The sequence below is a fragment of the Falco biarmicus genome, chromosome 3 (assembly GCF_023638135.1).
Source record: "Falco biarmicus isolate bFalBia1 chromosome 3, bFalBia1.pri, whole genome shotgun sequence".
Classification (NCBI taxonomy): domain Eukaryota; kingdom Metazoa; phylum Chordata; class Aves; order Falconiformes; family Falconidae; genus Falco; species Falco biarmicus.
In genome coordinates, this window is record NC_079290.1 from 65680057 (window position 1) to 65698830 (window position 18774).

The window sequence follows — 18774 nt, forward strand, 5'->3', positions numbered from 1 at the left end:
CAATGTATTCATATTTGAAATTTGTAAATATTTGGTTAGTCACGAGGCAGACATTAAAAAATACGCGAACCCTAAATATTTCATTCCTTTCTCATATATCTGAAAACTTTCTTTTTCTTAATGCTTATCATTTGACTATTAAACTCTTAACTCACTGAAAAATGAAAAATTAAAACCAAAACCATCCCATAAGAAATAATTTAACAGCCATAAACACATAATCAACTTTAACACAACCTGTAAAATGTGTATCGTAGTGGTCTAGTCACCCATCGGAAGCCTGTATACAAATCTATGCCCACACTAGTGCCCAGAGAAGAGAACAGAAAAGAACCACAGTTGGTCATAGATTCCAAGAATAGATTAAAATCACCTCAAATACCTCTAGTTCAATCGTCTTACTAAAATGTTTTGGTAAATGAAAGCCTGTGACAAATAAAAGAAAACAAATAAGCATCAGTAAGTGGCTGCACCTGTGGGTTCAAAGAGACTTAATTACGAGTTTAAAATAATAAAGGTCTGAATCAGGAGCAGAACACTTTCTGTATGGATATGAGTCACTGACTTTAGTAAGTATGCTTACTTAGATCCTTGAAGCTGCTTTGGTGCCTATCTGTCTCTGCAGGATCACTATATAGATACCCAGCCCCATAGCAAAGCCTCCCAGATACCCAAGTTCCTACCTATCAGTGTTTGCAAAGCCACCCAATTGCTGTTGCCAGCTCACAGCTACCAGACTGGTTGGTGCTGTCACTAAAGCCCAAGTCCCAATTGCCTAAATTATGAATCTTTAAAAAGGTAGAAAATCATAGCATACTAGCTTTCTAGGTGTACCCAGTCTATTCTTACCCTTATTGCCTTCCAAACACTGTATCATATGAGTTGGACTCAGGCAATCCACGCAACAGGGCCACCACCCTAAAGAAAGGCATAGGAGACGGAGAACAAGCAGGAAATAGAGATAGGGTTTAAAGAAAGGTTTTGCCTCTCAGTTTATGGCCTGTCTAAACAACCAATGCATCCCAGTTGTTGACCTCTAAGGCAGGTTGCTGCTTTCTGTCCAAGGAGTATCCTCCTGGACAGAAACACTTCTCCTCCCTGCCTGACAGCAAGGTACGCCAAGCTAAGGTTGATAGTCTCTTGGTCCCAGCTGGGGGTGCTTTTCCCCTCTGCCTCCATCTTTTTCCCCTAACACTTCACTCATCGTTCACTCAAGCTGTCCTCTCCACATTACCACAGTATCTTACCTACACATCCAACATCCCCTGAAATGTACAAAGAAGCTGATATGCCTGATACAGGCCTGAAAATTCCGCAGGATAGCACATTTATGAGGATATAGGCACTTCCAGAATTTAAGCCATTTAGGTTATTAATTTTCTTTAAAGACCTTGAGTTTGGCCCTTACTGCACAAGTATTTATGTGATAATAGTTTAGAGAGGATTTCATAATTTCTACAGTGATTTGTACCTACAATACTATAGCCTAGATGTACCTTTTACAACAGTTTTGGTTTATCTTGTTTGGTTTTTAAATAAATGTATATTACTTGCATTACAATAGATGGACATACAATGAGCACTGATGAAATCAAGTGCCTGCTAAAGCTCTGAAATCTTCATAGCTTTCAGTTGCCCACTATACTACTAGGAAGAAGCGAGCACTGAACTACAGGGCATCACAACCACAGAAGGAACACCTGTGAATGGCACTGATGCAGTTCCACAGCATCACTAATATATTTGGGAACAATAGAGAAATCACAGTAACCAAGCATCCAAGGAATTCTTTCAAGAATAAGGAACACAAAATGACAGCTCAACAGGGGATAAAGGAACGAATCAGAAAATATGTGAATTAGGATTAAAATGTTTTGCTGAAAGCGTCACCTAGCTGAAGGCTGGGGTAACTACAGTGCATAAAAAAACATTTTGGCTGCTCGGTTTAACCATGTGTCAATAGGCAGCTCTAAAGTTCACTTTTTGCACTTACTCATATAATTGTATTCCTTTGATCACTGGGCCTGGAGTCCACCTTATTAACAAACTTAAAATTTTGTAGAAATAGCAATGAGTGATAGAGTAAAAAGCTACCTGTCTAGTAGGGATATTTGAAGTCATTAACTGGCATTGATATCTGCTCCCTAGAGTTCAGGAATATTCATGTCTAACAAAGAAAGAAGATGAAGAAAAAATTTAGTTCCACAGATTAACTCTAAAATAAGCACATTTGTTAGGAATCCACATCTGACATTTGAAGCTTCATATTACAAGGGCAATAGGCTGGCAAACTAACATGAACTTTGTCACAGAACACACCCAGAAGTTTCCTAAAAACCATAAATCAGTTCACAGTGATGGTGCCTTTTATTAAAGAACCTGAAAGCGCTGGCAGCTACTCTGTTGAATGTAAGCAAGTATTACAACACCCTATTTCCAGATGAATTAAGAGAAAGAAATGCTTCAAATGAAATCTTAAACAAGAAGCCTGTGTGTTTTAAGAATTACATGGCAGCTTTGTCTTTCTAGAAGCTGGAGGAAATTAGTAGCATTTAATAATTATAGGTGGTTTCTGAAACAACAAAACCACCAGTCTTCATACAAAGAAACCAAAAACTCCTTAAAGGCAGCTCCCATCCAAGCTGGTCCATAGGATTTCTGTGGTGGTCTGATGGAGCTACTTGCTCTCTTGTCTCTTAGCCTTTTACTTTTTCCATTAACAGTGTAGGCCACTTTTTTCTCCATGTAATAGGATGGTTTTTTCCCCAAATTCATAGTGCCAGTGAGAAAGACACATACCTATAATGTTGCAGTATATGCAGAATGCAGAAAGGTCAAGCAATTATAGGATGCGTACCTCATAAGAGCAAGCAAGAACATCATCTGTGCTTAAGGCATGTTGCCATCATATTTAGAACAGAACTCAGGTAAAATGCTAACCTGAGTCATACTGTAGGCCTTATTTCTGCACTTAACCTTTGCTCTATAGAACTTCTATAGTATTTTTTTTTTAATTGTCTCTTTTTTTCATGGTCATTAATAACCATAGCAATGGTGACCGGGTTAACTTAACAGAATAAAATTATAAACATTGCATAAATTTCAGTTAATGTTTCAATAAAAACAAAAATTTGATTTGTCTCCCAAAAAGAGAAAAAACCCCATGCCACTAATCTCTTTTCACAAACTGAAGCTAGAATTTATAGCTGAGTAATTTGCCAGGTAACCTACTCTGAGTACTTTAAGTCCACTTTAAAAGGAGCTTCTTCACAACTGTGTTTAAAAACAGAAGTGGAATAAGCTAACAGTACTGTAAATTCAAACTTCAGTTCACTGAGCAGTAACTTTCCCACACAGAGAAACGTATAAATTACCAGGCCTGTGATTATAACCCACCAGTCTAACTGCCCAAGCAATGGATCTTTTACCTGGACAGGCAATGCTAATTGGAAAAGATTCAGTCTAAGAAGCGTGATTTGAAAGAATAAAACAAGGAAGGACATGTACTGGGTTGGATCACAGGTGTTTTGAGGCTCTCTGAAATAATAAAAATTGTATCTTATTCTGTACTTTAATTTAAAGCTTCCAACTTTTAATGAAGACTGCTTGTTGTTTTACAAAAAACACCCATTTTTTCCTTTAATGCTTTTTTGCAAATGTTCATTGAAAAATTCTTTCTATAAGAGTAGACTCCAACACCTTGAGGCACAGGTCTAAAATATAGGTCTCTATTCCACCAAAAAATGTCACAAGTACTAATACTTACAGTATGAAGAACTCTTGCTTTTACCTGGGAACTATCTAATGTTAAAAACAGAGTAAATATTTTGGTTCTGAAAAACCAGTACCTGCCTGACATAACTTTTTCAAGCTCTCTAAAATTTCCCATGCATTGCTTATTTTGAATTTAAACAATACATTGTTATATTCTGGTTTTATTTCAAGCAGTTGGGAATAAAGTCAAAATTAACAGGGACAGACTTTTAAAATTCTTGGCCATTTCAGATCTCTACAGTAGATATCTTACACACATACACAACATAGTACATAAAGAAGATAGAATTGTGTATGAAGATTAAGGAAGACCCCATATGTCAGAAATGCAAACCCTAATTTTTATTCTTTTTTAAATATATGTACAGACACATGCTTTCTTCAATGAGAAATAGCATAGTAACTCACTTGTAGGCTCCAATGTCACATATTTTGTGGGAGTAGAGAAACAAATACATTTCAACTCCTTTGCAAACTGAAAAAAAAAATAAAATTATTATGAGGCCTGACAGCTGGTGATTTCTCTGTTCATTCAGGAATGATTAGACAGCAGGTCTGGGCAGACAAACTAACACATTCGCTGGAATGCCAGGCAATGACATTGCTTTAATGATGTTTACCTCAGCTTTCAGAGCCTTCCCAATAGTAGGGGATTAGCAATGGATTTTAGTGAAACATGGAGCTCTGTTTTCAGCAGTAGAAACACAGCATAAGACACAGAATGAAAAGTGTCAAAGTATCCTGGAGCTGGATGTCCTGGTTTAACAGTGAAGGCAGGCAGTACTGCAAATCAAAGTGACAGCTACTGCTCCCCCATGTTGGAAGTATCTTTGTGGGTTGGTTTTAGATGTGTAGTAGGCTCCTCTCCACTTTTCATTGCTCATCCAACTCTGCTTCTTCAACAGATTTCTACCTCTAGTTCATTACTGTGTCATAAGGATCAGGCAGCTCAACCCAAACACTAATGGCAATGTATGAAAGAAAGTCAAAACATAAGCAAGGACTAGCATGAAGATAGCTTATTATGTCTCTCAGTATGCAGCAGTAAATACTTCCAGCTCTTGTGCAAGTATGGTGTACACACATAACCTTAGAATGATGCAGTAACTCTTCCAACTCTTTTACAAACACAGCTGTTAGAACACAGGTATAAATGCCAACACCTTTCTTTGAAGGCCCTTGTCTCCCTTTACTAGAAATTCCTGAGTCAGTAGACTTCCTTTAATTCAATAAACATTCTTGGCTTACTTTGAGATCTCTGCCTTTTGGCAAGATGATCCTTGATGTGTCATTTAGCACCTTAATATATTGTGGCCACCACTGGATTTTTAACAAGACCAAAAAGACCATTTAATAATATTTTATCTTTTCTACAATAGTTTCTGATGCACACTTCAGGTTATATTTATTAAGCTTTACTAAGCAAAATACCCATTAACAGATCCTATAAAAGCTATATAGGTGCTACTATCTTCAAAATGAAAAGATAACAAAAGGAACTACCTTAGTTTAATTTAGATTAAATATACAGCTTTTATTAAATAAGCATTACACATAGAAAACCTGTAGGACACAGAGTACAAATGTTTTGGCAAAATGTGGCAAAGCATTGTGTTGTTATTCTTGATTCAGCATCAATTTATACTATCAAAAGATAGTACAGAGTTCAAAAGAAGATAGCTGATTTGGTTTGGTTTTTTTTAGCAGGATGCAGTATATAATGTCATTATGCTGACTGGACTGAATTTTAAATAAGTTAATGATCTAAATTAAGACAAATGTAAAGTGCTAGTTTCATCTAGTCATGCTTTGTTGTGTCCTGAAAATTGCCATGGACAACTTGTTTTCACAAATCTTAAGGAAATTCCTTCACACATTGTAGAAAAAACAGAGCAAAGGACTGAATATGCATCCTTTTATACCAAGATGACCAGTAATCCCAATATGATTGGCTAAGTAGTGTTCCCCATTATACATAGGAAACTTCCTCACCTAACGCATCTGAGCAAAAATTCATGATGCTGAATTTTTTGTGTATTGAATTATTTTCAGTGGAAAATCCAGAGTAAGATTCTTCTTTCAGTTACTTTTAGAGTTTTTTTAATACATTCCTAAGTGCAGAAACCTTCCAAATTTCAGCTGATACACAGAAAGAAACTCCAGCTCACACCTTTCTTCTTGGCACTTCACTATCAAACAGTGAAAAACACTTCATTAGCCCAGTAAAAAAAAGTGGAATGACAACTTAATTGCATCATGAAAATAAGCAGGGAGACATCTACACACCCAGGTATCACATATTTCAAGCAGCACCTTCCAGTTTTTCTAGTCAGCTTTTAAATAGGACTATATTTCAAGGACATATTAAATGCCTTTGGGCTAGTTTACTACATGCAAGCATGGATTCTCCGCATGCTGAAGTTACAGTAGCCATAACTTTAGTCTGCTGCTTTTTAAACTCATCCGGCTGTCTCAAGTAATATCTGTCTAATCCTGCTTTCAGTTATGTTTTAAGACTCTTTTTAACATCAAGTTTCTCAGTTTCTGTGTGAAGAAAGATCACAATATCTATTGCAAATAATTTTATGACACTTAGAAATCAATAAGAATATCAAGTCTGTTCTTTGCTGGTTTCAAACAACACACATTAGAGAGTGTCATCCTAACATCCTATACAATAATCTGAAACGAGTTCTTTTTTTCATAAGCACACATCCAGCTGAACAATAATTACAGTGAAATATGCTGCCATCTTTCCAAAGAACAGTAATTAGGGATATGAGCCTGGATGTCTTGTATGCTTATGGAAACATTTTTTTCTTTCCAGCTAATGATCATCCAAATAGTAAATCATTAAAAGGAAAATGACAAAGGGTGTGGATAGTGGCTGTCATCAGCCTTGTGCACCAGCTCCAAACTCTGTCATCTTCCTTTGGAAGAGAAAGCATGGTGATACAAAAGTTAAAATTCTTCGTGCTTCTTTGGAGAACAAAACAAGTACAGGTAATCAATCTTGTTATTTATTATCGGTAATACTTAAAGACAAATATCCCATGTTTCTCTCCCTTTACTGATCTTGGAAAACACTTTTATATTAGACTAGCATTACATGGGGCAAAGAGAGTCAAAGACCATATTATACAAAAAGTAGTCATGTATCTATGATCATTATAATAACTTAAATCAACACCTAAGAGCGCAGACATGTAAGTATCTTTCTGTCTGAAACCTTAGAATCATCACCAGCTTTCCTTTTTTTTAGTCGGACCAATTTTTAATACTCACATACTAGTGTGAACTGGTTACCAAGAAGAATGAAAAAGACCTCCTGGGCTGTACCACGGCTCCATTGCGCTGGAATCATTCCTGTTATATACGTGGGTAACAAGTACCTAATGAACAAGAACTTGGAGCTCATTTTTATTTAATATCTTCGTGTCAAATAACCATTTAAATAAAGTAATTACTACCAACTCTTGATATTATTTTTGTTATTTTTCAATTAACACTGCAGGGTAACTGGTACCGTCTTCGCAGTTTTTTAAGTGATACGTGCCAATCTGTTCTGTGACCAATGCACCAATAACAGTAATATTTTCTTGGGACTTAGGAGAACAAGCTTCCAGAGATACAGGAGAAGCTAATTCATGCCACTCAGTATGGGTGTGACTTTAACTCTTATCTGCCAAATCATATGTGATCTAATCCTAAAGCCCTTACAGCAAAGTTTTACTCTTTCTACCATTCAGGTGAAAAATCATAGTGCCAATTAAATAAGCACATTTCTTTTTCTTCCCCCCCCCACCCCCCCACCCCCCCCCCTTTTTAATCTTGAGTACAGAAAATTTCTGTGGATTTTCCCCTCAGTGATAAAGCACATTCCAATGAAAACCATTTTTTTAATCTACTGCTCATTTTGTACTCATTCAGAAAAATAATATTTGGAACATAGGACATGTCAGCACTGAAAGCAAGTCTGGTAAAAACAGTGAAGAAGGAGACAGCAAAGCAGAACTAAGACTAAGAGACTATTGTTAAATTAAAAAATGAACCCTCTTTTCCAAATACTTTGACCAATTTTTTAATTTTTCTTTTTTTTAGAACAAGTAGTTCAAAATTATTCCTCTTCCAAGTATTTGTTTTCCTTCCTCTAAGCAATAATACATTTCAGATTTTGCATTTGTTAACCAACGTACTGCATATAAACCACAGGCATGTTAAGAAACAAAGCAACACATTATATTTCATCACCTCACTGTGATGAAGCAGGTTAGTACATATTCCTGAAGCATGTTATTGCCCACTTTGAAGAAATTCCACAAGTGTGATGGCTGCTACTCATGCTCAAGATATAAACAGTTTTAAAACTGATAATGCTTCACAGCAATATAATCTAAACAAAACTCCAGTAAAATATTATAAAAGGTAGGACACAAGATTAGAACAATAATGTGTTAGGGCATTATGCAAGATTTACAAACACCCTTAGTTATAACCTGTATTAAGCACTATAAGCAAGCTAATAACACACAGTTTATGGTTTAATCCCAACACAATGACCATATATATATTTTTTTTAAATGTTTTATGTTTGACATACAAAACTGTAATTATAGGGATATTCCCATTTAGCTGTATGTAAATAATAGCAAACACTTTATAAAAGCCTCATGCACAGAAAGAACAGGCCTAGAAGCACCTCAAAGAGCATGTATATCTAACATTTGTCATTTACTATGGTCAACAAACCACTCTTGCAGAACAGGTTACACTTTTGTACTGAAATGCCACTGCCTTCATTATGACATCAAAGAGCTTGAAACTAGGAAAACATCAGGGCTGATCTGGATCTCAGAACTGGCTAGCCATTACAACAGTACCTTCCTTTGACCATTTTTATTTTTAAGGACAAGTATGTATCATAAATTATGTATTATATATTATACTAGGATAGATATAAATTTTACCAGTCTTTTGTAATACTGAATATATGTCTAACTCCCCCCTAACTTTTTTTCCCTTTTGCATAAAACACTTGCAAAAGATTTTCCACATTAAAAAAGAGATCTGTTAGATCTTTTAATTAAGTAAATCCAACACATACTTTAAATTCTGCCTATAACCCTGACCAAAATATATTCTTCCCATGATCTTCCCCACACACTTCAATTCATATTTATAATTTGTGGGAAAACTTGATGAAGTTATGAACCATACTCATTTGTTTTGGAGTTATTTATAATTTGCTGGAAATTAGATAATGCTTTCCTGTGTTTCACTGTTTATTGATACAAATTAATCTTCCTTATATATCAGTCCGTGTTTATATCACAAAAAAATCTATATTTAAATATGAATTCTGCTACTGCACTCATCTTTGAAAAGTATCTGTTTTGACAATCCAGCAGTACAATATAAAATTTACAAAAGTTTGGCTATATCTGGCATGTTACATGCTGAAACACTCAGCTGATACTCTTTCAAGTTAATTTTAAAAAACACATTCAGAAATTCTTGGAATAATAAGAGTAAGTAAAAATGACAGAACACAACAGGAAAATAGCATTATCCCTTACCAGACACATTATTAACCTAACTGTGACTTTTCCTTCCCACACTTCAGAAAAGAGAAATTTAAACAGATTAAGCAATTTTCTATAAATAAAAGCTCTTCCATTAAAGAGAAAAAACCCACAACTTTAATGATTATTCAAAGAATTTAATGCTAACTGTACTCTAAGGTAGATTTTAAGTCTAATCTCATTTTTTATTAAGAATCACTATGAAACACTGCATTTAAAATGCCTTTTTAAAAAATGCCATGATGCAATAAAAACTATTTATTATAACCAGAAGTGCAAAAACGTAGCCAAGTAAGGTATATATGGCACACTGAGTCTTTTAGTGACTTCTTTGTCCACCATTAATTAGTTAATTTACTATTAATTTCAAAAGAAATAGGCCAAGAATAATCATAACTCAGCAAGTGCATTAGCAAACCCCTGAGGTTTTTTTCTTTTTCCTATTAGCGTAACTGGCACAGAAAATAAGCATGAAAAATAGAAATATTGGGGTTGGGGAGACCTGCTGTAAAAGGTTTTATTGCCTTTCCAGCAGTTCCTACAGGAAAATCATATAGAGCTCATGGTCAGACTGTCAAAATATTTAACATTTATGTATTATAAGCACAATACAGATATAAAACATGTTGCATGAACAGCATTCAAGGACTTAAGCAGCTGAGACTGTTGACTTCCTTTACATTAGCATTCCTTTTTTTGGGGGGAGGAAGTTGGCTTAAAGTTCTTGCATATTGCTCTGTTGAGCTCTCAGAAAAGGAATTTAAAAGTACTGTTGGAAAAATAGGTAGAAAGTTCACACTCTGTTGTCTTGAAGTATATAAAAAAAAAAAGTAGGCAGCTTTTAAAGTTGCATTTTAGTAGAAAATATGATGTAAGAGTCCCAGAAATTCAGTTATGTGACAATCTCATAGTGCATCACATTAGAAATGTTTCTAGAACCGAACAGTGTCTTCATACTAGAAATGTCTACATTCAGAAACTACAGTTGAGTAGAATTATATGAGGAGAAAGATACAGAAATTAATAGACATCTAAACATAAACCACTTTGTTTTGCTGCCTCTATCCTAAAGACAGGCAATTGAAGAGTATCCCGGCATGGACAAAAATAGCATATCCATGGATGGGCCACATCTGTAAAAACAAAGGCACTGAGTTACAGTAGTCGAATGCTCCAGAAACAAAATTAGGGTTGTTTTGGGTTTTCTTTTTTTTGGTTTAGAAATGGCATCACCCTCTGCATTCTGTAAGCACACTCAGAATAGCACAGCAAAGTAATTTTCAAGCATATTCACCATTTCAGGTGCATGCATTCATTACCTATCTACAGTAAGGTATTATTTTGAATTACTCAAAAGATATCTCAAGATGGTAATCAGAGCATTTTAGAAAACTTGTTCATAAAAATCAAAGAAATGGTTTGCAGCAGATAACTTAGCTCTTCAATTTAAGTTAAATCTCAAACACAGAATGCATGAAACCATTCCAGAGCTGAATCAAACCCGTGATTTATTGCAGCAGTGTAGTCTCTCTTTTGATTAGTAGGGAGTTTTAATTGACCATCACCTCTCTCTCAAATCTATATGTTAGAATTTTAAACTGTATTGACCAATTATTTTCAAATGTAAAGCACTAAATTTCATATCTGGTTTTTATTGGTTAGTTGTAACTGGTGCTTTCTAAGTGGTAAGGATCATGAAGGGAACATGTCAGAACATTTGCAAAGAGAAAACATCAAAAAAAGAGACTTGAAAACATATTTTTTAAAAAAAAATTTTTTTGAAAAAAACTAAGCTTTTTTTCCATTGAATTATTTCTAAGTATGTAATTATTTTTCAGACTTCTAGTGGCCTTGCGGTAGGGGAACTGGATTAGACTGTTAATTATTAAGATCCCACATTAACACAGAGAGTTAGAGTCAGAGACTTGGTATTTACAAATATTACCATATTAACAGAGAGGCACTGCTGGAAGATTAAGACTTGAAATCCCAATTAAATGCCATGGTCTGTTTTCACAAGTAACTGTCTTAATTTTTGTTGAAAAATGCATAGTGTTAACTATGGAGATGTTCTTTTAATTTTCTGTGGAACAGACCACCCATGGTATTCTAAACCTATTTTTCAGGGAAGACAATCTATATTTTCTTTATTAACCTCCCAAGTAATTGAGTCACATGCTGTTAAAAAATTGAACTATACAAATGATTGACAGTTATAATCTTTTTATCTATTTATTCATTAGTGTGGCTTTTTCCTGAATCTCAGAAGACTTAAAGAATGGATAATAAAACAGTTATTTAATATGCCCTCATGTGAATATATGAAACTGGAACGACATAGTTATTAATTTTAATAATCATATCATCATTGTTACCTGTGTGATCTAGTAACACCTAGGTGATTAATGTATGAAATTTTATTTTATTAATGATAAATTATTTTGAAGTTTTATATTTTGTTTCTCATTGGGATCCGCAGTTTTAGAGACAGTTCAATTGTTTCTATACTTCCGTTGTCCACATTTAGAGATGTTTCATAGCAACTGTGTAGATACATGGAGTCTATAAAATTACAAATTTAAATTACTTACCATTATACAACAAGTTACTCTAGAACAGTATAAAGGTGTTGAACAACCTAATAGTCAAGGGAATGCAAGAGCAATGAGACAGAAGTAAATTACCTTAGATTTCTGTTTCTTATAGGTGTGTTTCAGAGACTTGACAGGGAGAGGTTATTTTGCTTTGAACAATCTGTAGATTGACTTCTGTTAAACTTATGTATTATCTTACCATTTCATCTCCAGAGACCATGGTTCAAATATTTCAATGAACCACAGTTTAGCAGATTTCAACTATGGTGCTGCAGGACCAGACTAATACTTTTTTTTTTTGGGAGACCTGAGCTGTGGCATAGCCTAAATGGCACCATATAAAATTCAAACATTTCAGCTCATTGCAGCAGGCATAAATACTAGAAGTTACACTAACTAGCACTCTTACTGTCTAAGTGTTGTGGTTTAACCCCAGCCAGAAACTAAGTACCACACAGCCACTCACTCACTCCCCACCCACACCCCAGAGTGATGGTGAGGAGAATCAGAAGGGAATGTAAAACTCAAGGGTTGAGATAAGAACAATAATTAAAATAAAATAAAATAGAGGAACACCCACACCCCACACCCACCCTCCAGTAATACTAATACTAATAGTAAGAATAATAATGAAAAGGAGGGAGAAAGGGAGAGGAATAAAATCTAAAGGAAAGGGACAAAAAATAAGTGATGCACAATACAATTGCTCACCACCTGCTGACCGATGCCCAGCCAGTCCCTGAGCAGTGATCAGCAAGCCCTGGCCAACTCCCCCCAGTTTGTATACTGAGCATGATGTTCTATGATATGGAATATCCCTCTGGCTAGTTCGGGGCAGCTGTCCTGGCTGTGTCCCCTTCCAATGTCTTGTGCTCCCCCCGCCCTCTCGCTGACAGGGCCTGAGAAACTGAGGGATCCTTGACTTCGTATAAACATCACCCAGCAACAACCAAAACCATCAGTGTGCTATCAGCATTGTTCTCACACCAAATCCAAAACACAGCCCTGCACCATCTACTTAGAGGAAAGTTAACTCTATCCCAGCTGCAACCAAGACAGTAAGCTTTAATAACCACAGACAAATTAACTTTTAATTTGTGATGTTTAGATATTGCATCTTACAAGAGAGAAAGTTTGCCAAAATATTATTTTTCCTGTTCCATTTCTATAGGCTCCACAGAAATTTAGAACTTGCACATCTGGAAGTTTGCTAACATAATGCCATCGGCAAACAAGTAATTCACAGAAAAAAATTACTTTGCAAAAAGGAAATAAAATACAGTGATAGAAAGCTTTGAAGAATCAGTAGAGATCTGTTAGTTCTGCTCAAGCATAAACTATTTGGGCTAATCAGGAATTATTATTGTGAATATTACAGAAGCACTGGTCATGTCTAAAAAAGCAAAATGAGATATTTTTGTTATGAGAACTACCCACACAGCTTAGCAGTTGCACAGGACCCAGTAGTCTGTTTCTATGTTGATATTTACATTAACAAAGAAGGGGAAGGAGAAAGATGTCTTCAGGAATACACCTTGGCTAGATGAGAATCAGAGTGCTGTTATGGCATTCCAGAAAAACAAAGAACATTAGTTATGCTCCATTAAAATTGTTTTGCCAAGACAACAAACTTATCAACTGCTATTCGACAGTAACCATTGCATTTTCCACAGACATTGTGTCATTGCATTAAAATTACTTACTTCCAGATCACATTATTATCTACCTTCTCTAGATTTCACTCAGAAGTATAAAAACAGGAGATCAGGAGGAAAGAAAAGCCCTCTGAAAAAAAATTATTATTTTTTTCAATCTGAAAAATATATGCTCTGCATCAGTGTTTTAATTAAGTAGTCATCAGTTACTGATGAAAACCAGGAGCAGCAGATAAGTTTTTATCTACTGTATTTCAATCACAGAAATTAATAATTGACTAGAGGGAAAAAAGTAATTTGCAAGACCATGTTTATCATCTGAGGTCAAGACAAAATTAATCAGGAAAGGTTTATCTGTATAGTGTTCACTGAAAAGAAGCCTTAAACTTTTCATTAACTGTAGCAATTTTTTTTAAAAAGGCAAATCTAACATCCTCCAGTTTTCTAAATATAGGAGTGAAATGTGACAACTCTGAAGAGGAAGGCTCAACGACAAGGCATTTTATGCGCTCTATATATATCTGTTAAATTTCACATCTCTAAGTTGTCTGTAACAAGCTTTCCCTTATGTTAATAATAAAATAGCCTATTAATTTCAACTCAGCTGGTCAAAACTGATAATCAAGCCTATGTAAGATACCAAAATGCTGAGCATGTTGGTCCACTAAGGAAACGACATCATTATGTAACAGCCTGAGAGGTCACGCAGTAGCCTGAATGAAGATTTTTAACTACAGATTGTTTCATCATTGCCTGATACTTTCTGTATACTTCTGACTGCTAATATACAGGGAAGGAAAGAAAGAAACAAAAGAAGTTTGGAAAAGGACAGGAGAAACTGAGACAGTCAAAAAGAGGATACAATACAAAAGAAAAAGAGACAATGAAAATCAGAGGAAAGGGGAAGAGAAGGGAAGCAAAAAAAGAGTAAGTTAATAGATACAATAGGCAAGTGATCAACTGGTTGAAGAAAGCAGTCTTTTTTTTGGCCAAGAGGAGCAGTCAAGGCTATCACCAGTCATCAGCATACATCTCTGGCCACTGCTGGTTAAAGATACTTTTTGCTTTTCTGTCAAGTTACTAGGAACATCATATAGATAGTATTCTGTACTGTATCTTCTGTTTTGCCAAGGTTACAAACACAATGTTCACATCTAACTTGGGAAAAGGGTTTCCAAAATAAAGCACGGTAGACATCTGATATTTTCATTTGACCTTCTCTTGCAACAGTTCTTAAATCTACCTCATAAAGCTCTTAGGTTCTCATATGGAAAATTCTACCAAAAAAATTGCAATCGCTACATATCAGACAGATTAGTCTGAAATTCATATAGTTATCTTTCTTTATACATGAAACAAATGTATTTCCCAAAATGCAAGCCTAAAATCCCTGTCCCTTCCTATAATGTAGCTCCTGTTTCTCTTAGTTAATTTCCATAAGTAAGTCATGCACAAATGAAAAGGATTGCTGAGTTGGACTCAGACTTCAAGCACTCAGTGGTTTTAAATGCACATACAGAACTGTAAAGCAGAATTTATCTACAAATGTATAACCTAGTGAGTCATCCTATCACTGTGACAGTGATTGCCCACAGTTACAGTCTGAGAAGTGTACCCTTCCCATCCTTAGCTAGTTATATCCTGTGCAAGATGCATTTTGCCTAACATGACAAGGCTGAAGAATTTTCCTCTTCCATTTTAACCATCTTCTAGCAAGGAGAGGTTAGGATACATTGCAAACAATGCTACTGTACTACTGAAAGAGGGATCGTTGGATAGCCACCCATGCTTTCTTCACTGTAAGGACTCAGCCAAGTCACCTTTGTTTTCTGGAGAAAGCAAGCAAAGGACAAAATATACCTAAGTCAGCATACTTGTCATGAAATATCCTTAAAAAGTTTCCCGCTCTGCTGCTGCCTCCAAACCTTTGCTGCTCTCTAATACCCTGGCATGCTGTTCTGTCCAAAATATTGTCTTGACCTGGATCAGATCATTTGTCCACTTACAGCATTGTTTTTCCAACAGCTTGCATAGCCATATTTTGAAGGGCAGCATACAAAGGCATGAGGACAGAAATTCCTTAAGCCAGCACTGTCATTAAAGGTGCAATATAATGAAAGTATGGCCTAAGTAACTTGCCTAAAACTGCACTCCAAGTCAAAGGAAGATGGCCAGAAACTGAATGTAATGCTCCATGGCTTGTCTACACTCTAATTTAAACATGACAGGGCAAGTTCACTGCCCAAGGACCAACAGGCACAGGCCAGCCTACATCTGTGATCATAAACTCGCTGTCCCCAGAGCAGAGTGGCCTTGTCCTAGCTTCAAAGAGCGTATGTGGGCCTGAGCAGAGGAAATACCCCACAGGCTTTCCTCTCTGCTCACCTTTATACCTCACGTATTCTTCCTCACCTTATGATACATCATCACAGCTCATCACAGCAATGCAATGATGACTTTTTAAAGCATTTAGGGAGTCTTTTCTCCCCTGTCTTCAGAAGGTCATTAAAACCACCCACAGCAGCGCACATCCTACGTGTCAAAGCCAGGGCTGCTGAAGTCTCTGCTACTGCCGTTTTTCAGACTCATGCTCATTGTAGCCAACTTCCAACTCCTTCTGAAAGCCGCTGGGGCTAGCTAACATACGTGTGACAGAGGCTACCACCGCCACCGCCCATCAGGGACGCTGCACTGTGCAATTGAGCTTCTTCTGCTGGGACAAAGCGTGGGAAAAGATCTGGTGTTGGAGCTCAGCCTTGCTAGTTCATGCCAAGGGTCTGCACTGAGACATTTTTAACTTCTAACCTAAAGGGGAGAAGTGAGAGGAGCTGCCATTGCTATAGAAACTTTCCACTTGTTACCAACACAGTGCATCATATGTTGATATAAACTCAGGCTTATTAACACTTTTTTAAGAGTGGTGTGATAGAGTAGCATGTTATTTGAATGTGAATATTACAAGATTCATTATTTTATCATGCACTGCCTTTGTAACTCTTTCCCAGCGTCCACTGCAACATGAGGAGCAGTCTTTAAGATCATCATGCCTTTAGCCCTCATTGCAAACTGTGTTCCCTTATGAGACTTGCTGTGTGTTTTTAGCCAAGATCACACCTTTTGGATGCAACAGTTAAGGATGTCAGTATGACAAATTCCTCCCACCTCATAACCATTATTTACAAAAGTAAAACAAGGCTTGCAGCTTCTTTCTTGGGACACAGATAATCATTCTCCATTAGCTAACAGCCAACACCTATGTTTGATTAATTTCCCATACATGGCTTGAGCCTCTGCAAAGCGAAGTGAGCAACTTGAGGACTTATTTCTAGCACATCTTAGCATTTAGATTTCTGACAACTGAAGCTGACACAGGGTTAAAGCCCACTGAAAGAATGTGCTTCTGCATTATGCTTGAATTCCAGGTGCTCTCTGGAAACTAAACCCTAACAGATTAACATGAATTCACTCACAGCTTTCCTCTTGAAGACAGACCACTTAAATTATAACAACACATGATACAAAGCGTAAAAATAGAAGTATACTGCGTTCAGATCAAGATTCATATCTGCATTTAATTCTGTTCTAAACTGCAAGTATTACTTTCACTCTGCTAGAAATCCTTCTATTTTAAATCATGGCAATGTGATACAAGAAGTTCCCAGCTACTTAAGCATTTGTTCCAAACTGTATTTTTCAAATTCTGGTACATCTGCCTGTCAGAGGCACTCAACCCAGAACAATACTTCCATTTATCTTTTAGAAAACAAATCCTTTTCTCCTTCAACCCACTCTAAAAGCCTCAATGAGCCACGAAGAATAAAAATATGCATTCCATGTTTTTGGGGTTTTTTTGGTGGGGTTTTTTTTTTCCAGTTTGTATTTTTAAGATGGGGTCAAAAAAGGGGAAGATATGCACCATAGCATTACCATCTCAATGTTTAACTCAATTCTCAAGTGTTTTTTATTTGTATAAAGCATAATTTTGCATGAAAGCACAACATAATTTATAATTATTTTCTCCACTGAGACTTGGACACAGCTATTAAACGGTAGATCTGCTGAAGACAATTAATGTCTTTCTCCAGCTCAGGAGCAACTAATGTATTGTCAAGGACTTGTCTGGGCCAAGTATTTCTCTCATCTTCTGCAGGAAATACCCTCAAATTTCATTTTCATAGTGACTGAAAAGAAGAAAGCCTTGGCTTTCTTCCACTTTAGATAAAAGGAGATCTCTTACTTCAAAGGGGAATATTGTTCCTAGAAACTTTGTTTCTACACAGACCATCTACATGTTTTCCCCTACTTGAGAAGCAGTCTGCCATAGGACCACCTTTTTTCTGCAATTCTTCCTGTTCTAACTAATGATCTGTTTAGGAACAGGAAAGGTATTCTGATACTTAAAGATTTAAATGTTTGTTGAAAAAAAGAATCTCAAAAAAGGTCTTACAAAAACATGCTGATATTTTGATAGCTTCTGCGTGATAGGGGTGTGTGTGTGTGCGCGCGCACGTGTGAAATTTTAACATACACATGGAGACAACAGCATACATTTAGGGAGTTGTGTAATCCTCCAAGAAGTGCCAAGCAGAAGAAGCTCAGCTGGCTCGATGTGCAAAGGTAAGATCAAAACAGACATATTTTACAAAAGCAAAGAGGAAATAAACAAAATTAGGCAGTGGCCATCCAAAACACCAGGCTGCATTTCAGTTTTTAACGTACAAGTGCTGTCAGAGTAATCTAATTCTTTTAGAGAAGCATACTAAGGAAAAAAATTAAAGATTAACTAAAAAGTTAGTCAGTTCTATGTCAAAATGACTCAACAATAAAAGGAAAAAAACAACTTTGGGAGGGTATTAAAAACTTCTACACCTAAGTCCCTAAGTCTTTTTGTTTCCTTTTACTATTGAGTCACTTAAAGCTTTTACAGTCTATGAATAGTACATTGTCTGCTTTGGATTAAGAGTCAACATTTACTATTCAGGTAAAAAGAATGAAATTGCAGCAACTGTTTCTTTAATAACTTATTTATTTTTTAACCCCCCACATGTTCTAGATGAAAATACAAACCCTACATTATTTATTAGATCTCCAGTTCCTGGAACCATTAAGACTACAAGTTGCCACCCTTGCAAAAATTTAAATATACTCTAAGTTATCACTTCTTTAAAG